We start from the raw sequence: 20,057 nt of genomic DNA on the forward strand, positions 1-20,057 counted from the left end.
GAGTTATAGCGAGGGATCACTGTACATCATCTGGACAAATTATCTTCTTCTTAGACAGATTCATGAAACATCCACCACATTCATACTGCTAGGATTAGATTTGAAATTGTAGTTCACTTCTTTAGGAGACTGCTGCATGTGCGAATGGCAAAGTTACATGTGACACCATGTCACTTATTCCTATAAAAAAAAAAAAGAACAGGTGAAATGAAACATTGCTTTTAAAGCATATGTATGTCATTCCATTGGCACTGACATAGTTTGTTGCTGTGGAAGAAAAAAATAGATAAAATACGATTTTACCCTTAGAATCAGAAGAAAATGCTCACAGGTGTTTAAAACTTTTAAAAACTAACAAATTCACACATTTATAAATGTTGGAGCATAAGAAGTTTATCATAAATTCATGAATACTCTATCGTCTTTTTGTCTAGAAATGTAGGCTAAACAATATTTGACTATGGTGCAGCTCTTGTCATTTCATCAGAGTAGGAATAATGTGTTTTCTCAGTGTCGATTATAAGTCATGCAAAAAGAGACAAATGTGTTTGCCAAATGGTCATCAAAACTGAATAAATGATATTAAAGAATATACTTTTGTCAGAGAAAATGTAAACTGTGGCAGTTTTCTTATACAATGCATCAGGAAAATATTTACAGTGCTTCACTTCTTCCACATTGTGTTAGGTTACAGCCTTATTCCAGATATAATGAATTAATGTCTCAACTCTGAAGTTTACACACAAATAACACATTTTGACAATCTGCAAAATTATGCTTTTGAGTATTTTACAAACTCCTCCTTTGTACCTAATTTAAATGCGCATTACCAAGGGCGTAAGAACAAGTTTAGCATTGGTGGGGGGCACATATCGGAAACCTGAAAGATCTGTAAATAGCTTGAGCAAAACTGTCAAACAATGGTGTCATCAATGCATTACTCTAATCTGACCCCTTGTAACAAGTAATCTAACGTGTTACTATTTACAATCCAATAATCAGATTAAAATTACGTATCCACATTACGTATTTGTAATTTGTTTTAGAAAACACATATTGTTGCTTTCTTCTTTTTCCTTGGGGAGATACGTTTCATGTGTAACAGAGATGCACATTTTCTAGCTGATGGATGAATTTTTCATTGAGTAATCAAATTACTCTTTAAAAGTAACTATGCCATCCATGGTAATAAACTAACTACACTATATATCATATGTGTGTAGACCTGTCACAATAACAAATTTTGATTTTTGATAAAATCTGGGGTTGCTGGTGCCTGTCGCGGCGGCAACCCTCGAACCCGTTGGTGGACACCTTCGGTGAGGGATGCTGTCAAGCTGAAGAAGGAGTCCTATCGGACCTTTTTGGCCTGTGGGACTCCAGAAGCAGCTGATGGGTACCGGCGGGCGAANTGGGGGGCACATATCGGAAACCTGAAAGATCTGTAAATAGCTTGAGCAAAACTGTCAAACAATGGTGTCATCAATGCATTACTCTAATCTGACCCAGGGGTGCAACCGCATGCTTTCTGAGGTGTATGCGAACATGTCATCGGCGCCCCCTCTCCCCAAGTTTGAATATGTCCATACGGCTCTCCCCTAATCATGCACTTATAAAATACAGAAATTCAATTCAAGCCATCATGGTTTTTTAGGTTTTTGTTGCCTCCCTAATGTTCCTATTCCTTCCTGATGTATGGATAAATTGCAGCAATTAAAAATGAGTGAAACAAAAAAGGCCAATATTTTATCAATCAATCAATCAATCAATCAAATTTTATTTGTATAGCACATTTCAGCAGCAAGGCATTTCAAAGTGCTTTACATAATTAAAATAAAAACAGCATGTGACATTGAATAAACAGTGAGAAAGAGAAAGACATTTTGAAAAAGATTAAAAAAGATAAAAAACATTAAAACCCGCTCCCCTTTTAGGACTTCAGTTAAATGTCGTTTAACTGGGGCTCTAACCCTCTGGGACTTTAGTCAAAAACACCGTTTGACAAGGACTCCAACCTCTAGGTTTTTAGTTGAAACGCCGTCAACTGGGACTCTAAACCCCGTAGGACTTTAGTTAAACGTCATTTAACAAGGATTCTCACACCCCTAGATATAGATTCGTTGACCTGGGACGTTTTCCGGGAGGGGGTGAAGGGGGCTTTACATAGACAGTGTGAAAGAGAAATAAAAAGTTAATAACTAGATGAAAAGTAAAGATAAAAACATTAAAAACATCAAAGACATCAAAACCCACACTCTAATCTTAATTTAGCCATAAGAAACTCTAAACAGGTGGGTTTTAAGTTGAGATTCAAAGGTTCTCAGTGTTTCAGCTTTTTTTACAGTTTTCTGGAAGTTTGTTCCAAATTTGTGGTGCAATTTGACGGCCGCAGATGCTTAATAACTCAGGTTAGTTCATCTAAAGAAACTGGCTAAAAATGCTCAAGAATAGCTATGCATTGTGGCATTTCATGGGAATCTGAATCTATTGAGGTATTCAAGCCTCTAAGAGCTACAATTTTTTCTGTGAAAACCTTAGAGAAAGCCTCACAAAGTTCAAAAAGATAAATGGAATAACAGTCCTTTCCAGGGCATTAAAAAGGACTTCTTGGCCTCCCTGCCCCAAAGTCTGGCAGCGGCAGCAAAGGTATGTTGCCATATCTGAATTCGCTATCGGGTGTTTGTGTTGCAGACGACTCAACTTCAGTTGGGAGATGTAATGATTTTATAAGCTCTGCGGCCGGCAATGGGACTCCTGTGCAGAATCTGCTGGTTTTCTTCACCAGATCCAGTTTGGGGCAGAAGGAGGACAGTATTCCAGTTTTTTGGAGAGTTCTGTTGTCTCTGAAGGTCTCTACCTTATAGCTTTTTCTCAAGCTTTGTCTATTAAGATCATGGAGTCCCAATCCAGCTCCGATCCAGGTGGTAACTCTTTGTAAAAAACTCATTTTGTTAATTTTTCCTCAAAAAAGTGTCTTAAACGTATCAGAGGCTTGCACTTGGTTAAGGAAGCTGAATAGAAACAACAGAGATCTTACATCTTACAAGATCTTACAAGAGATCTTACGTTATTCTGTGACGTCATAGGACAGTTTACTTATCTAGCCACTCCACTGCGTATGTTGCGTAGGCCCAAGGCAGCTGACGTCAGCAAGGTGAATCACATGACAGGCTGAAGCTGGAACGCCATGTCACGTGAGTTGGAGCGACTGCACATGAGAGCAGGAGGCGGAAATGGGCTTTTCAACTACAGACGTATTTCTTCTTCTTTTGGGCTTTTTTTTTATTTTTATGGCCTGATTGTGATTTTTCTGAGACTTAAACAAAATGCGCGGTGGGAGGAAAGCTGCGATTGTGGTGGTGAGGAGCTGATCTCCGCCTTGCAGCGGGAGGAAAGCAGGTGGCTCTGATGAGCTAACGAGGATTTCTGTATTAAACTATTATAAAACTTGTAATAGTTCCGAATATACCTTTCAACCACTTTGAAAATCTTTTCTTCGTCTCTCCAACATCTTTATCCTTCCCCCTCTTCCGTTTTCTGTTTTATGCCCCGGAGTTTTTTCTGCCGCCCCATCTTTAGCTCCCTGTTGTCGAGTCCGCTACAATTCAAATTTAAAAGAAAGAAAACGGAAGAGCTTGGTTCTCGAAGGGAGAACCAGGCTACCTGTATGGGAGGGCAGAGCGGCTGGCAGGAGGGGAGCGGCGCCTAGTCAGTGCTGTTCCTCTGTTATCGATCATTTCATACACAAACTGCTGTTAAGTACATAAAATGCTGATGAGGAAAAAAATTCCCCTCATTGTTTTTGCGCCTCCTCTAGTGCAGCGCCCCTTTGCGTTGCATACAGCGCATACCCACTTTTTGCGCCACTGATCTGACCCCTTGTATCAAGTAATCTAACGTGTTACTATTTACAATCCAATAATCAGATTAAAGTTACGTATCCAAATTACGTATTTGTAATTTTGTTTTAGAAAACACATATTGTTGCTTTCTTCTTTTTCCTTGGGGAGATGCGTTTCATGTGTAACAGAGATGCACATTTTCTAGCTGATGGATAAATTTTTCATTGAGTAATCAAATTACTCTTTAAAAGTAACTATGCCATCCATGGTAATAAACTAACTACACTACATATGTGTGTAGACCTGTCACAATAACAAATTTTGATTTTTGAGAAACAATATTATTGTTGTTTCGAGACCATTTTTAAGTAATAAAATGTTAATGGCAAAATAATAATGCAAGAACACATTCTGAAAGATCAGTGAACTTTAAATTATAATGAACATTTAACACTGCAAATGGAAGACATTTCAAATATCCAAAATAAATAAACAAAACGACAAATAAAATTAATTTTGAAGTATTTGTAAATAAAATTGTCCTTCAAAAAAAGGTTTAGTTGAGACCAAAGCACCAACCTGAAAGCTTTTATCATACAGTTTTTGGTAGAAAGAGAGAGAAATAAAAAGATAAACGATGAATCAAGCCAATGGAAATGATTGAATTTGTTTTAATTTATCATGAGCACGGAGCTTGGTTCATTGTGCGCGTTGAAGCAGACACGCAGGGGCACGCGCCGACCCCGCCGCATGCGCAGCGTGTCGCAGCGCCTCGTGCACTTCTGGATCTTTGCAACTCGGTGCGGCTCACGCGCGCCGCTCTCTCAGGCGGCTCCAATGTAAACCTTAACTATAAACGCCATACTGCTGTCCTGGCTCAAAACCGCGCTCAACCCGAACTGTTAAAACCGCGACTACAACTCAGCCTTCCAGAGAGAAAAAATGAGATGTAAGCTCGGAGGCTGGGCTGATGCAGTTTATAATCAGTCTACAGTTAAAAACAATTTATCTGCTACCTTTAACTAACCTAGCTCCCTGGCTGGGCTGGCAGTTTTGGCGGGGCTGAATCGCTGCCAACAAAAAACTCCGCTTCATCTCCAAGACGACGAACAAAATATGCGTCCAGTTTTTGGCTTTTCCTTGCTCTCTTCTTTCCATCCATCTCACTTTGCCGCTCCATGGATCTCCACTCCTGTTAACTTGGTCCATAAAAATGTTATAGCTAGTTTGCCATCTGTTGCAAAGAGACTGATGATGACGTTGGTCGACGGGTGGTGACAAGTATTACCCAGAATACACTTGGAGACAATAAGGACGATCCTCTTGTAATTTTGCGTCTCTTAGAGTGAAATTTAAGAGTAAAGATAATGGCAGTCACGTAGCATAACGTTTTATTCAATATTTTACACGACAATGTAACTAAAATCAGTCAGTCTTGTAAAGCTTTGGGCAACCATGAGTCAACAATGACTGGGGTAGCCTACTATATAATTCACTGGAGCAGTTTTTTTTTTTTTAATTTTATGTAAACTATTAGATATTAGGAGAGGGTTCAACTTTAAACTACGGCTGTGGAAAATTAAAATACCCCTCCTTCCAATATTGGGGGACACACGTCCCCCCGTTTCTACGCCTATGCACATTACAGCTAAAGATGGTAAATGGTTTGTGTCTGATTGCATTTGACTTTTTCCTCTTTTTTTTCTCCTTTTTGCTGGGATGCTGTTTCGTGATTGGCTTCAACTCCACCTTCAAATGCAGGTAAGATGGTTTCTGTTTTTCAATAAGGCTTTGTGCATGATATGTTTGCAGTATATATAGTTTTGGCTTCTGGTACAGTTTCCACCATCCTCCTTACTTGAATGGTAGGCAGTCCCACCACTCTATCCTGCACTTCACTACTGTGATACTGACAAGTTGTCGCTTGCTTCTGTTGTTGCACCTGTCATGTGGTGACAGCCACATGGTTGGTTTATGTTTTGAACTGCAGCCATTGGGTTTTGTTGTCCTGGTGACAGCTTACATCATGAACTCCAGGATTGTAATGCAGGCTGCGCAGGCCTAATTTTTAGATTGAGGCTTTTGTGGTTCAGGTCCAAACTAAGGATAGATGCTGGCACCACTTCTGTAGCAGCTTGTCATTATTCATGGAAAGCAGACAGATTTTTTTTGCACAGCAGTGACTTTTTAAATTTTGGCCAAGAAGCAAATTTAAGACTGTGCTCATTCATAACAAGGTGGTGTAAAAAAGCAACAAAGAAAATGTCTGTTAATAAGTTGAATTTATTGAGAATTTTTGCACGTTTTCACTTGTTGATGTTCATCATTTCAGTTGTCTAGGAAAGTAAACATCCACATTTACTGTTTATCATAAACAGTTGCTAACTCAGAATTTTAATAATTTCACTGACCAACAGACTGCCAAAACAAATCAGGCTACACATCAGAAACTCAGACATGGCTAGCATAACCACTGACAACTGATACACTGATATCGTAGTACTGAGTGATGCTGCTAGTCTGGAATTTTTGTTTCTTTTTAAGCGATGTTGGCAAAATGCTTAGAAAAGTCCATTGTGAAAGACAAGAATGTTTAACAAATTTATCCTTCACTTATGTTTATGTGCTTCATCTCCATGCACTCCAAGACAGTTTATATTTGCTCCTCCAATAATTGTGTATTTTTCCTTTCAGACATTTAGGGCACACTATGGTAGCTTCGGTGTTCGATTTAAAGAAAACATAATCAATCACAGAATTTTGGAGATGCCAGTCCTTAAAAAAAATAAATAAATAATTGACTTGTTCTCATTTTACAAAAAAAAAAAAAAACAAAACAAAAAAAAAACATTAATTACTCAGTAATTATATTTCAACCTTAGGCATAGAAATCCTTATTCCTGTCGTTGACAAACATGAACCCTGTTAAAACAAGCTTCTTGATTGAGATGTGACTTAAACCCATTATTGAAACAAAATAGATATTTCAAATTAGTTTACATTAAGTATTGATTGAATGATTCAAAAGGGTTCGTTCTCAGAAAAACTGATCATCGCATTCAAATTATTGCTTTGTTCTACAAAGATTTTTTTTGTTTGTTTCATATTAAATAAATATTGCACTCAAAGAATGTAACTTTCTTAGTTACTGACTCACAAGATGCCACAATAATGTGGTCATGTGCCAGAAAAAAGCTTTAGGGAAATCCACTTTGAATATGAAAATAATAATAAAAAAAATGCATATTTTGAATCAGATCTAGGAAACTACTAAGGAAATGCTCTGAAATTTTAGAAAATGTGCTGTGTTAATTTCACATTAGATCAACACATTGGTGCTGAGTGAACATGTTTATAAAACTGTTATGTTTGACAATCTTTTTCATAATAACATTAAGTTCCCAAGAAAAAAACAAACAAAAAACAAAACACTTGTCTGTGGATTTGGGTTGGAAGTGGTTAAAGAAATGCTTTGTCAGATGCAATTCTTCATCTCTTCACACAGAAGAGAAGTCATAAAAAGTAAAAAATCCATTACAGAGTGAAATTACTAGATACAGAAATCCATTAGAAATTCTGGGAGATGTGATTTCCTTTTTGTGCCTACAAAGTTCAATAATAGAAGAAAATGTTACAAAAGTTCAAAATCTTGTGTCTCCTTCCTCTTTTCCCTATCCCTTCATAAACTGTTCACTGTAATTTAACAACAAACATGGGTAATAAAAAGTAATAAAAAAAAACCTAATAAACTACCTAATGAAAGTCATAAATTACCGCTAATAAGTGATATGTCATAAATTAGTCTCCTACCAGCAATAATTCCTAACAGGCCCCAAAGGATAGATTATATGACAGAAAAAGAGGGACAAGGTGAACCCTGCAGAGGTTATGGGATCTGTTTAATACTCAGTACAACCTCTCAGGCTTCCAACTACAATGTTAAATCCCTTGAGGTCTGCTGGCTATATGAAAAATGTTTGATGTGACAGTTTAATAAAGTTAAAAGGCTTCTGATGTTAAGCTTCAATTCTCCTCTTCAGATTGTCATGGTCACACATTTACCAGATACAGATGACAGTGACGAGTCAGAAAATGGTAACTGAAGCAGGGAACTTAGTTTAATTGCTTTTTTTATTTTTATTTTAACCAAAAAGCTTTTACAGATTTCTTCATAAAGTGAACGCAAAGTTTCCATAAATTTTTACTGCGTGCGCCATACTGCGTTATTCTAACTAATTTAGCTTATTTAAATCTGATGTATAATAAATGCAAGAGAGGGAAACAAATCTATTTCAAGAAAGGTTATCAGGAATGAAAATAAAACGATCTGAACATTTCTGTCTTTGGTCCTATAAGAGAAGACTTAATAGACAATCTTTGCACACAAATCCAGCACACAGAGAAAAATTCTAATTTTTTTTTTTTTAACAAACCTTAAATCTTGATCAATCAGAGCAAATTAGAGACTGAAGTAATGTTCTATGGTTAAATTGTATTGTTCTGAAACGGTGGCTCACCTGGAACCTGTGAGGACACGTTAATGCTTCAGATTAGCAGAGCAGCTGCCCTGTCAAAGTTAAAAAATGACTTTGACCAGTCAACTCTCAATCAGGAAAAGCAGAAATATTTTCTTACAGGTTGAAACAACAGTTCAGTGGCATTCCTGATTACCTTCTACGTAGCATCTAAGGTGGTGAGAGAATTTAAAAACAGATCAGGAAGGCCAGCTCTGCCTTGGTATTCTCCCTCGACTCACTGGGGGTTCTTAGACAGAAGAATGCTTCAAAGCTGCCGTGACTCCAGCACAAGGACATGCACAAGAGTGGATTGGTGCTGGGAAACTCTTCCAGTGACAGGGTGCCGCAGCGTAAATTTACAAAAGGACATTATCACAGATGCAACAGCTTTGAGACACAGGACCGATCAGCACTAATTATCATTCTGTTCCTCCCAATAGAATAATAATGCTTAGATTAGTTTGTGAAACATTACAAATATTACTTGTTTGCTACGTGTTGTTATACAGCAAACTGATATACTGTACTGCGGTTAAAATCACCGTAAGGTGACATTACATCGATAGTGTCGCAGAGTTTTGAATCCATTCTAATCAATTTAAGTAAAAAAGAAAGCAAAAACATCTACTGTCTCACTGTAATATTTGCTAACTGCTTCATTATTCATTTATAGATATCGCTGAAAAAAAAATGCACTCATTTGGTTTCTTAAAAAGTGGGGTAGTGATATGCCAAAACATACAAAGCATAAATGAGGCTTTCTGCTTTCTCCTCTAAGCAACTGCATCTGTTGTATCCCCAAGAGAGGTGTGGCAGCTTAGAAAATAAACAACCAAAATAACCTGAAAATCTGTTTTTTGGCATAATCTGTCATAAGCTGATAGGACATCGACAATAAGAGTGCATCTTTAAGTTGTGAACAAGGTCAACTGACAAGTGACACTGAACAAGAAATTGCAGCCAGCACACTACTTGACTACACTTGGCACCATATCTCAGTTTTAAAGCCAAATGTGAAATATTGCCAAGGATCAAAAATAGAACAACATCAAGACAGGAAAAATAATAAGGCTCCATAATTTAAAATAAAATGTAGTATAAATGACGGGCGCCTTTATTTGACCTCTGATTAAGTAGAAAGTAAATGATTGACTATTCACCTCAAAATCTTCCTGCAGACATCATATCGAGTTTTGCTATGGCTGAATAACCAACCTTTGTGAAAGAATCCATAAGAATATTATGAGATAAGTTATCTGCTTCGTCTTATTAGAGAAATAAACAGCCAGAGGCGGAAATACAAATAAGGGCTTTGGTCTTTGAGTAGATGCTTACTGACAGCGACGAAGACCTCAGTGATGGTACGGATGGTGGAAGGTGTGAGATTAAATGCCTTGAGCTGAGCACAGAAACAATCTGTCTGTTGTCTATCAAGCCTCTAAGGTAGATGTATCTAAGTTGAAGGATGAAGACAGACTGACAGGATACAGATGCAGTTTAGTACAGTTGGTTATCTCTGCTTCTCGGTGCTGTTTTTATACTGATAGTTGAACCTGATTTATTTGGAGAACTTTTAAACATAAGTTAAAATAAAATATTCTTCCGTACTTTGTACTAGCAGATTGATTCTCTTGGTGGAGAAGATGTTGATCAATATCAGACATAAAATAAGTTATTGCAAATATTGTTTTTTTGCAACATTGTGACTCCTTGGACATTTCTGAAAATTGACTTAATACATGCAATGCCTCTAATTTGAGAGAGTATCAATCCTGGATGCCAGGATAAAAATGATTAAAATTTTGACCAGTGAACCGCTCCGTAACAAAACAAATTCTGGCCTGTTCCTGATAATCCGTAGCATATGTAGCATTACATTTTCTATCACGTTGCCTAATGGGATTTCATGCAGTCTTTACTTGTTTCTGTTTTAACAGCTTTGTTGTTGGCAAAGATAAACACTTTGCTCTATTGCTGTGTGCCCAAAACATAGCTGTGGAATAGAATACAATGGGATGAATGACTGGAAAAAAATAAATAAATAAATAAATAAATAGTTAATAAATGCTGATACTACTAATGAAACAGAAACAGTGGCTAATTTTTTCTGACTGTCTTCTTTTCTCACACCTTGAATATTGATGATTCTATCAAATAACATTAAAGTGTTTGAGTATGCTTTCATCCTTCTTTCATCTGTTTTATGTAAGACTAGCATGCTATATTCAATATAGTTTGAGCAAAGATGGGTATCTCTACTAAATTTTATGTAAAAAATTATTTCTAAAGCAGGAAATGTATTTGGTGTTTTATTTTAGTCTTATGTAAAACACTTGATGGTTGATGAATGTTTGTAGGTTTTCATTAGTTAACTGTGCATGTAAAAGTCTTAAAATTAACTAATACTCAAAAAACTCAAAAGCTTATAAAACATCAATGTTACTCCAAATGAGAATGTGAGACATTTAACCTGTTTATACTGAAAATTGATTTTATTCAACAAGAAGGCCCCCCAAAAAATATTGGGGTATGTTCTTAGAGCCACAAAAAAATTAAGTCTTTTAAACTCCAGTTTAAGATGATGCGAAAATAGTTTCTGAAGTGCGAGGTCTTGTACATGTCTACTGCTAAGTCCCATTGCTTTCACACAGGATAATTGAAGGCAATTACTGTAGTTCTGAAATTAAATAATTTCCCATTGTCACTGAATAGAGAATTTAAGCTACTTATCGGTTTGGAGCCTCCTTTGTCTCTTATTTTTATTCATAATGTGCCAAATAATTCCAATGACATTTTCACCACAATCCGTTTTGTTCCATCTGTTTTTTACCAGTGTTTTTTCTACCCTGCCTGTGACAAAGCTCTGCAGACCACAGTGCTTTACTTCATTACATGTTTTCCCCCTGCAAGTTTTGTTTTCTCTATATTTTGTTGCTGCAGTGACATATATTTTGTCTTTGCTCTTTGGTGAACTGCTTTTTCATTGAGCATTGAGTATTTCTGTTGTCGTTTTTGTGTTTCTTTTCCAATCTTAATTGCTTATATGGAGTTTAAACTGAGCAAATGTCATAAAAAGGAAAAATGTTTTAGCATTAGATTTTTTGCATAAAGGCAAAGATAATGCTAATTGTGACTGTTCTGCCCTTTAACTTGATGTGAGATAGGTGTTTAATGCTAATTTAGTCTCAGTCTATTTAGTCTTTTATTTTGAAGGTCAGCTTGGGCATGCAACAGGAAGTCAGCCATTTTCTTTAGTTTTCACTCAGCCACTTGTGAGAAAGTTAATCTATTGTAATCTGCTTTCCGTTTATGCCATCTACACCACTATCTGTAAGTTTTGATTTAATATTCAAGAGTATAATTCATTTCATGTCTTATTTGTGAAGAATACTTAAATATAAAAGTTGATTGATGCCTATCAGTTCATGCTAATTCATTTCAAATATGGCATTTTAATTTTGTGTTTGAACTTTTTTCTAATAATGCTAAATTAAAACTAACAATTTTATAACTGTGCTACAGTTATGCTCCATGTTAAAACATGTATGTGGTTCACCAAAATAAAGTGGAGCTAAGAAAGCTACATCCTGATTCAAGTATTCATTCAACTGGCGTTAGACTTGCTGCTAAATTGACGCAAATAAGGAGAGCAGAATATTGACAAATTCAAAAATTCTCATTTGGCTAATGGAAAATTAATTATGCAATTAAATGTAATAATATTTAACAACATAAAGAGGGTATAATCAATAGAAATATTGATCACTCTGAAGCGCTAGGTAAAGTAGATTTTATATCGGTGGCAGCAGATTGGATGGTACAGTATTTGATTCATTATCAGTAGTGACTTTGCAGTGTGCAAGATGTTGACCTTCATGTGGAGACTGTTAAGGAGGTGATGTGGATGATATTAGATTCAAAAGTAAAGTACAGCTGATGTTTAAAGGAAACAGAGATTTCAAGCGTGGTCTCTCAGAACACGGAACTCAGTGAAACCAAGTAAAGCCAGGATGCAGTGTGTTCTGGTGTTGGAAGATGTCTGTGGGGATAAAATCACACATATTGACTCTGTCTAAAAAAGAAGAAGTAAAGACAGAGTTATTTTGAAAGTAAACACCTTCATATCCGTTGTCAGCAAAGTGATGGAAGCATTTATTTTTGTACAGGCATTAGTCTTCTGTTTCCTCCTGTGTCTCTGTATGTCTGCATGTGATGATGAATATGATGTCTCTGTGATTACGGTGCACTGGGATTACAAACTACTACTTTCTCTCTGTGTTAGGGCGTAGCACTTTTCCATCAGTCCACTACATCCCATCATCACGGGTTGCTGCTGTCATGTAGAATGATGATTCCTGTTTATCTTTAAGATATATGACTGCAGCATCCATTATGAAGAGGAACAGACAGGCCAGTTGAATACATTCAGCTTTTTTTGCATACAGTCTGAATCATACTCTTCAAATTACTCATTGCTTTATCAGTTAAGGATGTTAAAAACCTTACTGACATGCCTCTTACAGGTTCTATAACAAATGTCGTGCAACAGCATAAACATAGCTTATTTTTGTCAAAGTTTTAACACCTAGTTATCAATTATATACATATTTTAAATGCTTTTCCTGTCAATGGGTGTTTGTTCAGTTATTTGTGTGAACTGAACAAACACTACACTTAAATGACTTGCAAAATTTCATGAACACTGGATTCATTGCTGTGCTTTTACATTGAATTTCATAACATCAGACATGTGCAGGAAAAAGACTTCATAGATATACTGGTTATGGTTTGTCTTCATGATCACTGTTGTGAATTCTGCTGACATCACTACATGTTTTTTTTTTATTTTTTTTTTATTCCATTTGATTTTACCCTTTATTATGTTACAAAGGCAGACATATTCACATTGCTCACTCCAGTTCTGGTTTGTGATTGATTTTTCTTCATGCATTTCTGGGTTACCTTGTTTAATGCTAAATATAGATTTTATAATAGCGCTTCAGTTGAAAAATTGATCTAAGATTAATGTAAAATAATGCTACGAAATACCTAAAAATGAAGTCACAGATCTCCAGAGAGCACTTTGCTGCCCCATGTGGGCTCCTTCTGAAATATGTTACTGTTGAAAGGGAGAAAATACAAGACTGAAGTTGGCGATGTGTTTTTTTCCACATATGCAAATTAGTGGAAATTATGTTGGACTGTTACAGGAATAATAAGGAGAAAGCAACAGAGCTCTGCAGATCAGCAATAAGGAGCTTCATAATCAACATGAAGTCAACTGGAATACAGAAATGTTATTTTGTTATTTTTGTGCCTCTAATGTGTTATCTGCCATGAAGAAATCTAGGTTCTGGATAGCAGAGATGAGTCTTGAAACCTTTTTTTTTAATTTTTATTTATTTATTTTTTTATTGGGTGGCGCAACAGAGGTACAGAGTAGCTAAGAGTGTGGCAAGTGCATTCTTTAAAATTAGACATGGAGAAGTCTTTAATCATTCATATGTAAATGTGCAACACTCCTTGAGTGTGCCTTCAGTAAAGGAAAACAGAAACTACTTTCCTATTCAAAGTGTGTTTTCTGTAAGAATGTCTGTCACAGGCCATTGGCCCTGTGGAACAGAAAATGTCAGCTGACACGCAGCTCAGAACTAACCCCGCTGTATCTTTGTATATTACGTTTGACCGACTTTTGCATGCATATGCGGGTCCGGATTTATATCCGTCTCTGGGAGAGGATGGGATGGGAGAAAAATGTATGGTATCGTTTGCTAATTTGTCCAGAAGAATGACAACTGTTTAGAGGTGAAGTGAAAAATAAAGGTTATCATTCAGGTTTTGTTTTTTTTTTACAGTAAAAGTTATCACTCAAACTGCATTACAGAAATCAGTGGAAGTAATAGATAAAAAAAAAGAAAGAAAAACAAATGACCCCTATCTCCATACCACAACACAACAGACTTTCATTCTCCATAGTGTTTGACTGTAGATGGTTAGTTGGCACGTTGTATAGGTTGTGACAAGCTGAAGCAGAATTATGTGGTGTCCTCTGAAAGTGTTTCGGAAGACACATACCCTTGAGATTGCTCCCTGGTGTAATAATAGTTCGGTACGAGTCGAGTTTGAAGTTACGGTTCGGTTTGGTGCTTCAATCAAAAAAAAAAAAAAAAAAGAAATGATGAAGATGATGATAATATATGTCTACGTTTTCAATAGTAAACTCCCTAAAATTGTTAGATAAATTGTGTCCATTTAAGCATCTGGTTGTCTCTGTTTTTTTTTTCCAAGTTTGTGCAAAAAAAACTTTATTGCAGGAGAGCTAGACGAAGGGAGACCAGACTTGTTTGTTGACCTCAGAGGGTCAGACTTTTAATAGATTTCCTTCAGTTAATTTTCTCAAAGTGAAAACTCTGTGAAGCAGTAAATCAGTTTCTCAGGTACAACAGAAAAAAAAAAAAAAGTGCCACTGGGATTAAGGCTGCTTGAACAATGAGCGGTATGTCCTACAAGAGGAGTGGCATGTTAAATACATCTGTCTAGCTCTTTTTTTCTGTCTTTCTTTGTCTCTCTTTCTGTCTATATCAATCTACGTAGAAGATCTCCTCGTGATTACCGTCATCCTTAGTGCTGCACTGTCCTAATATTGAGTTGGCAGGTTGCCTACAAGTACGACACATAGAAGCAGTGATTTGTTTTTGTTACATCGATCCTTTTAAACGCAAAGCCACCAGAGAGAACTGAAATAACACATTGATAAAATGAGTCTCTTCTGTCGCTCACATCCAAACCAGATGAAGTTGTTATAATGTGGAATGTTGACATGTGTCACTGTTGTAGCAAATCCGTGGTTGTGTTGAGCATTTAGGATTGTGTTAAAATATTTGTGTCTGCTGCAGAATATTTTTGTATGTTTATAAGATTCGTATGATTCTTATAATCATCAGAGATGGATCACTCGACCAATTTACTATTCAAATAATCTGAACCCTTTGGAGCCTGATGTGCTTTATGGGCGTAAGTATTTCATGATATTTGCTGAAGTGTAAATTAAGTGTTGTTCTGGTGACCAATTAAAAGACCCCCATTAAATGTTTAGATACGAGATTAGAAGGTTTACATCGCATCAAAGCATCAGACCAGGAAGGTCCACAGTTCTTTAAATTAATTTTGTGTTGTTTGTATTACAAGGCTTTTGCAGGAAAAAGCACACTATTATTCTGATCCTGTGCTTACAACGGAGAGTTGAGGTCTTTTTGTTTTAGTTATGCTTCCAATTGATCGTGGACAGAGAAAAGAATTAAATAGATCCTGGCCAAGAATTTTTTTTTTTTACATCAAAGTTCTGTCTCAGTATGATCCAATCCACCCCCAGTACAGGGATCTGGTAATTCATTGAGTCGTATTTCTAGGTATTAGCAGTCAGCATTGTGAAACTGAGTTCAAAATCCAAAGGATCCGAAATTGTTTTCATCCTCAACAATAGGCCAGTTGGTTATTCTTCCTCTCTGACTTTCATCCCCGGGGTTATTATAATGTCTATTCCACTTTGAACTCAGCAGGTGATGTTCAGCTATTTGCAAACTTTGACTATGACGTAGTTCAACAAGTTGCGAGCAGAAAATTAAATGATGACCAGCAGATTCCTCCTGTGTCTCCTTCCCTTTTCATTCAGTTTGTCTCTATTATTTCCTCACCCATCCTTCTTTGTTTTAAATACTACTCCCCTTTTGTTTTATTCAGACAGTTTGCCATCCTCTTCCTGAACTACAAACTGGCACAGCCTGTTAAAACTCTGCCCTTCACACCCTTGCATTCCTGTCTTCAAACTAAATGATCTTACAAAGCAACCATTACTGACAATTACAACACTCCTGTTATTCATCATTTTGATCATGCTAAATATTTCTTTTCAATCTTGTTAAATCACGGGAAAGAAAATAATAATAATAATAAAACATTTTCCTAGAGGTAAATTCCAGCTTAGTGGACAAGGAATATGGGTTACATTTCTTGTAGCCCCTTAAAATCTCTTCTCATCACAGCATGATAGTGAACATTTAAGAAGGGTAAATGGAGCAAAAAATTCGAACCCTTTTGCAGTTACAGCCACCGGCAGTTTTCTCATTTTCCATTAGTTTCCATCTCCTTACTGAGAGACACCAGCAACGGAACCATCAATGCAAAAGCACTAGAAAGAACCATGAAAACAGCATTTTTGAATTCAGAGAAACAAGATTTCCCTGTTAAATCAATCATTCCATACCCTAAGAAGAACCACTCATACTGTGAAACTCAGTAAAAAAATACTCCTTGCCTTTTTTGGACATGAGGATTATTTCCACATGGAGAAAGGTTCTGTGATCCATGTTATCCACTTTGCTGCTCTGTGCTGATGGAACCGAATAGAACATGGTTCCTCTTGGAGACAGTGCCACAGAAGGTGCAGAGATTATTTGAATATCTTAATGAGGACAGATATTAGTAAAAATGCTGACACAATAAAACTGTTAGCAGCTGAGATGAATATTTTTATTATGTACTCTCCTTTAATTGCTTTACAGTTACGTTGCTCATTTAGAAAATAGACCATTTACCTTCAGTTTTATTCTCACTCGTTTTTTTCCCCTCACAGTATAAAACTTTGATTTATATTTATTTAGGAAAAATGGATCAAGACCTTTTGTAATGTAAAATGCGAGTCCTTGAAGAGCATTTAAATGTAATATTTATATTGTATCAAAGCTGAAACAATTTATTATGGGATCACTCTTGAAATGTAATTGCTTTTTAGATGGCAACTTAATTCATTTTTTTTGTTTTTAGTTTTAAGGCACATCATTATTTTTATTCAGTGTCCTTTCTGTATTTTATTTTATTTTTTTCCAAGTGATGATTTGTTTTGGTGTTAAAGTAACTTAAAGGGAATTAAGTTTGAGAAGACTTACAATTGAACCCTTCCTGACAAATGTCTGACTCAATATCAATACAATTTATTGCAAAATAGACATTTAGAAGGGATTTTAGAAAACGCAGGTTTGGGGATTGTTCATGTCAGCTGATGACCTTAGGAGATGACGATTAAAACTCATGTCATTTGTCTAGAACTTCTACTTTGGCTTTCTGACTTTCAGCAAATAATTTTTATTCAAATGTTGAACTGAATAATTTCCATTACCAAGAATGTGGAAACAGAAAGCCTCTGCTGGCCTCTACAACACGTATCTTTCTGTTTTCTCTCCTAGAACTCGGCATAAATATTTATGACAGTATTTGAATAATGTCAAGTAAAATTATGGAAATTATCATTTGCAGAGGTGAGAAGTAGAAATGGCAGGAGTTTAAGGAAAGTGAACCAGCCGAGGTGAAGGAATCTTCCAAACAATTAACCAAAGTTCTGTGGGGTTGAGTTCTTTGATAGCAGGATTAATCTCGGATCAGTTCTAATCAAAATTTTACGTATAATTTATGTATCCATCAATTTTGGTTCATTAGTTATTTGTGGTATCTGAACTGATAAAACTGTGAAGTATGTCTGCTGTACTGTTCTGTTAGGTGTGACACTCCTAGCTGATCTAGATTTAGATCAATTGAAGAATTGCTTCGTTCATTGTAGCAACATGCTGGAGAAGCTCAGTTGAATTTCTTTCTTTTCTGTCATTTTTGTAGATTTTTTTCTTTTTGTTTTTCTTTTTTTATATTTTTTTTAGTTGAGGCATTACATATTTGGATAGTTATTCCTCTTTTTTTGAATTTGGATGCTGTGCTGTTGAAAGGATTTTGGCACTTACTTTTTTTGCTTACCATCACCATAACAAAGGGGTATTAGTTGTGTTTTGTTTTGTTTTTTTTGTTTTTTTTTTTACAACTAGGAATAGCTGATTAGCATCTCAAAAGCTCAAGTAAAACCAAAATTATGACCTGAAATTCCAGAAGAGTTGAAGAGGAGGCTCCATGGATACAGAGCGGTACCAAAGAGCAGAGAGAGGAGGAGGAAGTTCAAACCATCGGTTCCATCAATCATAATGGGCCGGGATCATAATACCCGACTCCAGTGTCTCTGCCCGGCTTTCTGACTGTACGGCAAGAGAGAGATAAGAAGGGAAGTGGCAAAAAGCAGATGTGTGGAATATAATCTCTGCTGTCTGCAGATTAAGCTGCCATGACAGTCATGTGACTATCATACAGAAACGATATTCAGTGGAAGACCTCTTCTGATTTGTTGCAGGATTGATCACTATTGGAGATCCTCTTTGCCCACAGCATCACCATCCACAATGACTCTTTCTTTCAACATACTTGGAGGATATGAGTTACGCCTGCATTTCATTTCACTTTGGGGCAAAATATTTTTTAATTGAACTCAATGAGTTTTGTCACTGGAAGAAAAAGACACTGGTGAATATAAAACAACTTATGACAAAAAGGGAAAACTGTTAAACTGGGCATGGAGGTAAAAATTCTCATGAGAATAGAAAAGGGGGAGAAAAAATGAGCTCCTTGTGGAAATGTGAGTTGTTTCTTTAAGAGAAAAAGACTGAATGGAAGAGAGAAAGAACGAGATGAAAACAATCACTGCAGAAGTGAGGTGAAGATAGCAAATGTCAAGAGGGGTGAATGTGAGATGAAAGAGGTGTGTGTGTTCTCAGCGTGAGTTGCCGCTGTAGCCTGCGTGGATCTGACTGACAACACAAGTTGATTCTGAGCTGGTGCAGGTGAAAGGGCCGCCTTGATGTCTCCCACAGGGAAAGAGACCTGGTTTTTCAGAAACAAGAAATAGTCCGTTTAAAAAGAATGACCAAAATGTTCCGAGCTGTGGATCCTGAAACTGTCCTTTTTCTCTGTAAAAAAAAACAACAAAAAAAACATAGAAACAGATACAGGTAGATTTAAAGATATGCAGCACATTTTGAGCTGTTGTACATTGTGTTAAAGGTCAAATGATTAAAGCAATGTTTTCATTGCACTGAGCATGTTTTGCATACAGAGGAAAATTTTTGCGTTTCCTCTGATCAATCAATATTTATGGATCAATAAATATTGACCCACCTTCTATGTAATTCTATGCATGATGCACATTGTCTTTTCTCTTAGTGAAATAACTTTTATTTTCTTCTACTATAATCTCCAGCTAAAAGTTTTGGTCCTCACAGATTCTATACTTCATAGTTGTTTTTTTTTTTTTAATAGATCAATTTAACAAATAATTTAGATCACCCATTTACTCACAAAGCATTTCTTATGAGCTTTTTTGTTATTTATCTTTTTGTCTTCTTTTGCTTTTGGATATTCCTTATTCTAATGTTAAGCCTAAGCCTGAACTGCAGCAACTCCAGATCACAGTGCTGCCCTGAAGATTGGAAAATAGGCATTAGGCATGATGAGTGCACCCCTTCATCTGCCTCTCTTCTTATTTTGATGCCCCCATCACTCTGGAACAGGGTAAATCTGCACTCATTAGACCTTCTATTGCTCTAGAGTCCAGTCTTCAGGCAAATGCAACCCTTTTTCTCCATTTCAGCTTCACAGATTAGTTTTTCTTTTCTTTCTTCCTTCCTTTTTTTCTTGGTATGCAGCTCTTTGGTCCCAGTCCTTTAAGTTATCTTTGCATTGTGAGTGGGTGAATATTCTTTCTTTCACTAAGGCTTTTTCTTTTGTTTGATTTAATTTCAACAAATGGTTGCAGAGTGGTGTAATTGTA

At 36.3% G+C, this 20,057-nt stretch overlaps 1 protein-coding gene and 1 long non-coding RNA gene across 2 annotated transcripts in view; one reads left to right on the top strand and one right to left on the bottom strand.

The window, feature by feature from the left end:
- lsamp (limbic system associated membrane protein) overlaps positions 1 to 20,057 on the top strand; it is a 723,288-nt gene that overhangs the window by 146,142 nt on the left and 557,089 nt on the right. The window lies entirely within an intron of this gene.
- On the bottom strand, positions 1,585 to 18,340 carry LOC107837989 (uncharacterized). Its single transcript, XR_001664042.1, has 4 exons — positions 18,329 to 18,340; positions 13,919 to 13,922; positions 4,859 to 5,031; positions 1,585 to 1,598 (listed from the first exon to the last, which is right to left on the bottom strand). It is a non-coding gene; the product is annotated as an uncharacterized LOC107837989 (long non-coding RNA).

The sequence above is a fragment of the Poecilia formosa genome, unplaced genomic scaffold, assembly GCF_000485575.1.
Source record: "Poecilia formosa unplaced genomic scaffold, Poecilia_formosa-5.1.2 Scaffold198, whole genome shotgun sequence".
NCBI classification, from domain to species: domain Eukaryota; kingdom Metazoa; phylum Chordata; class Actinopteri; order Cyprinodontiformes; family Poeciliidae; genus Poecilia; species Poecilia formosa.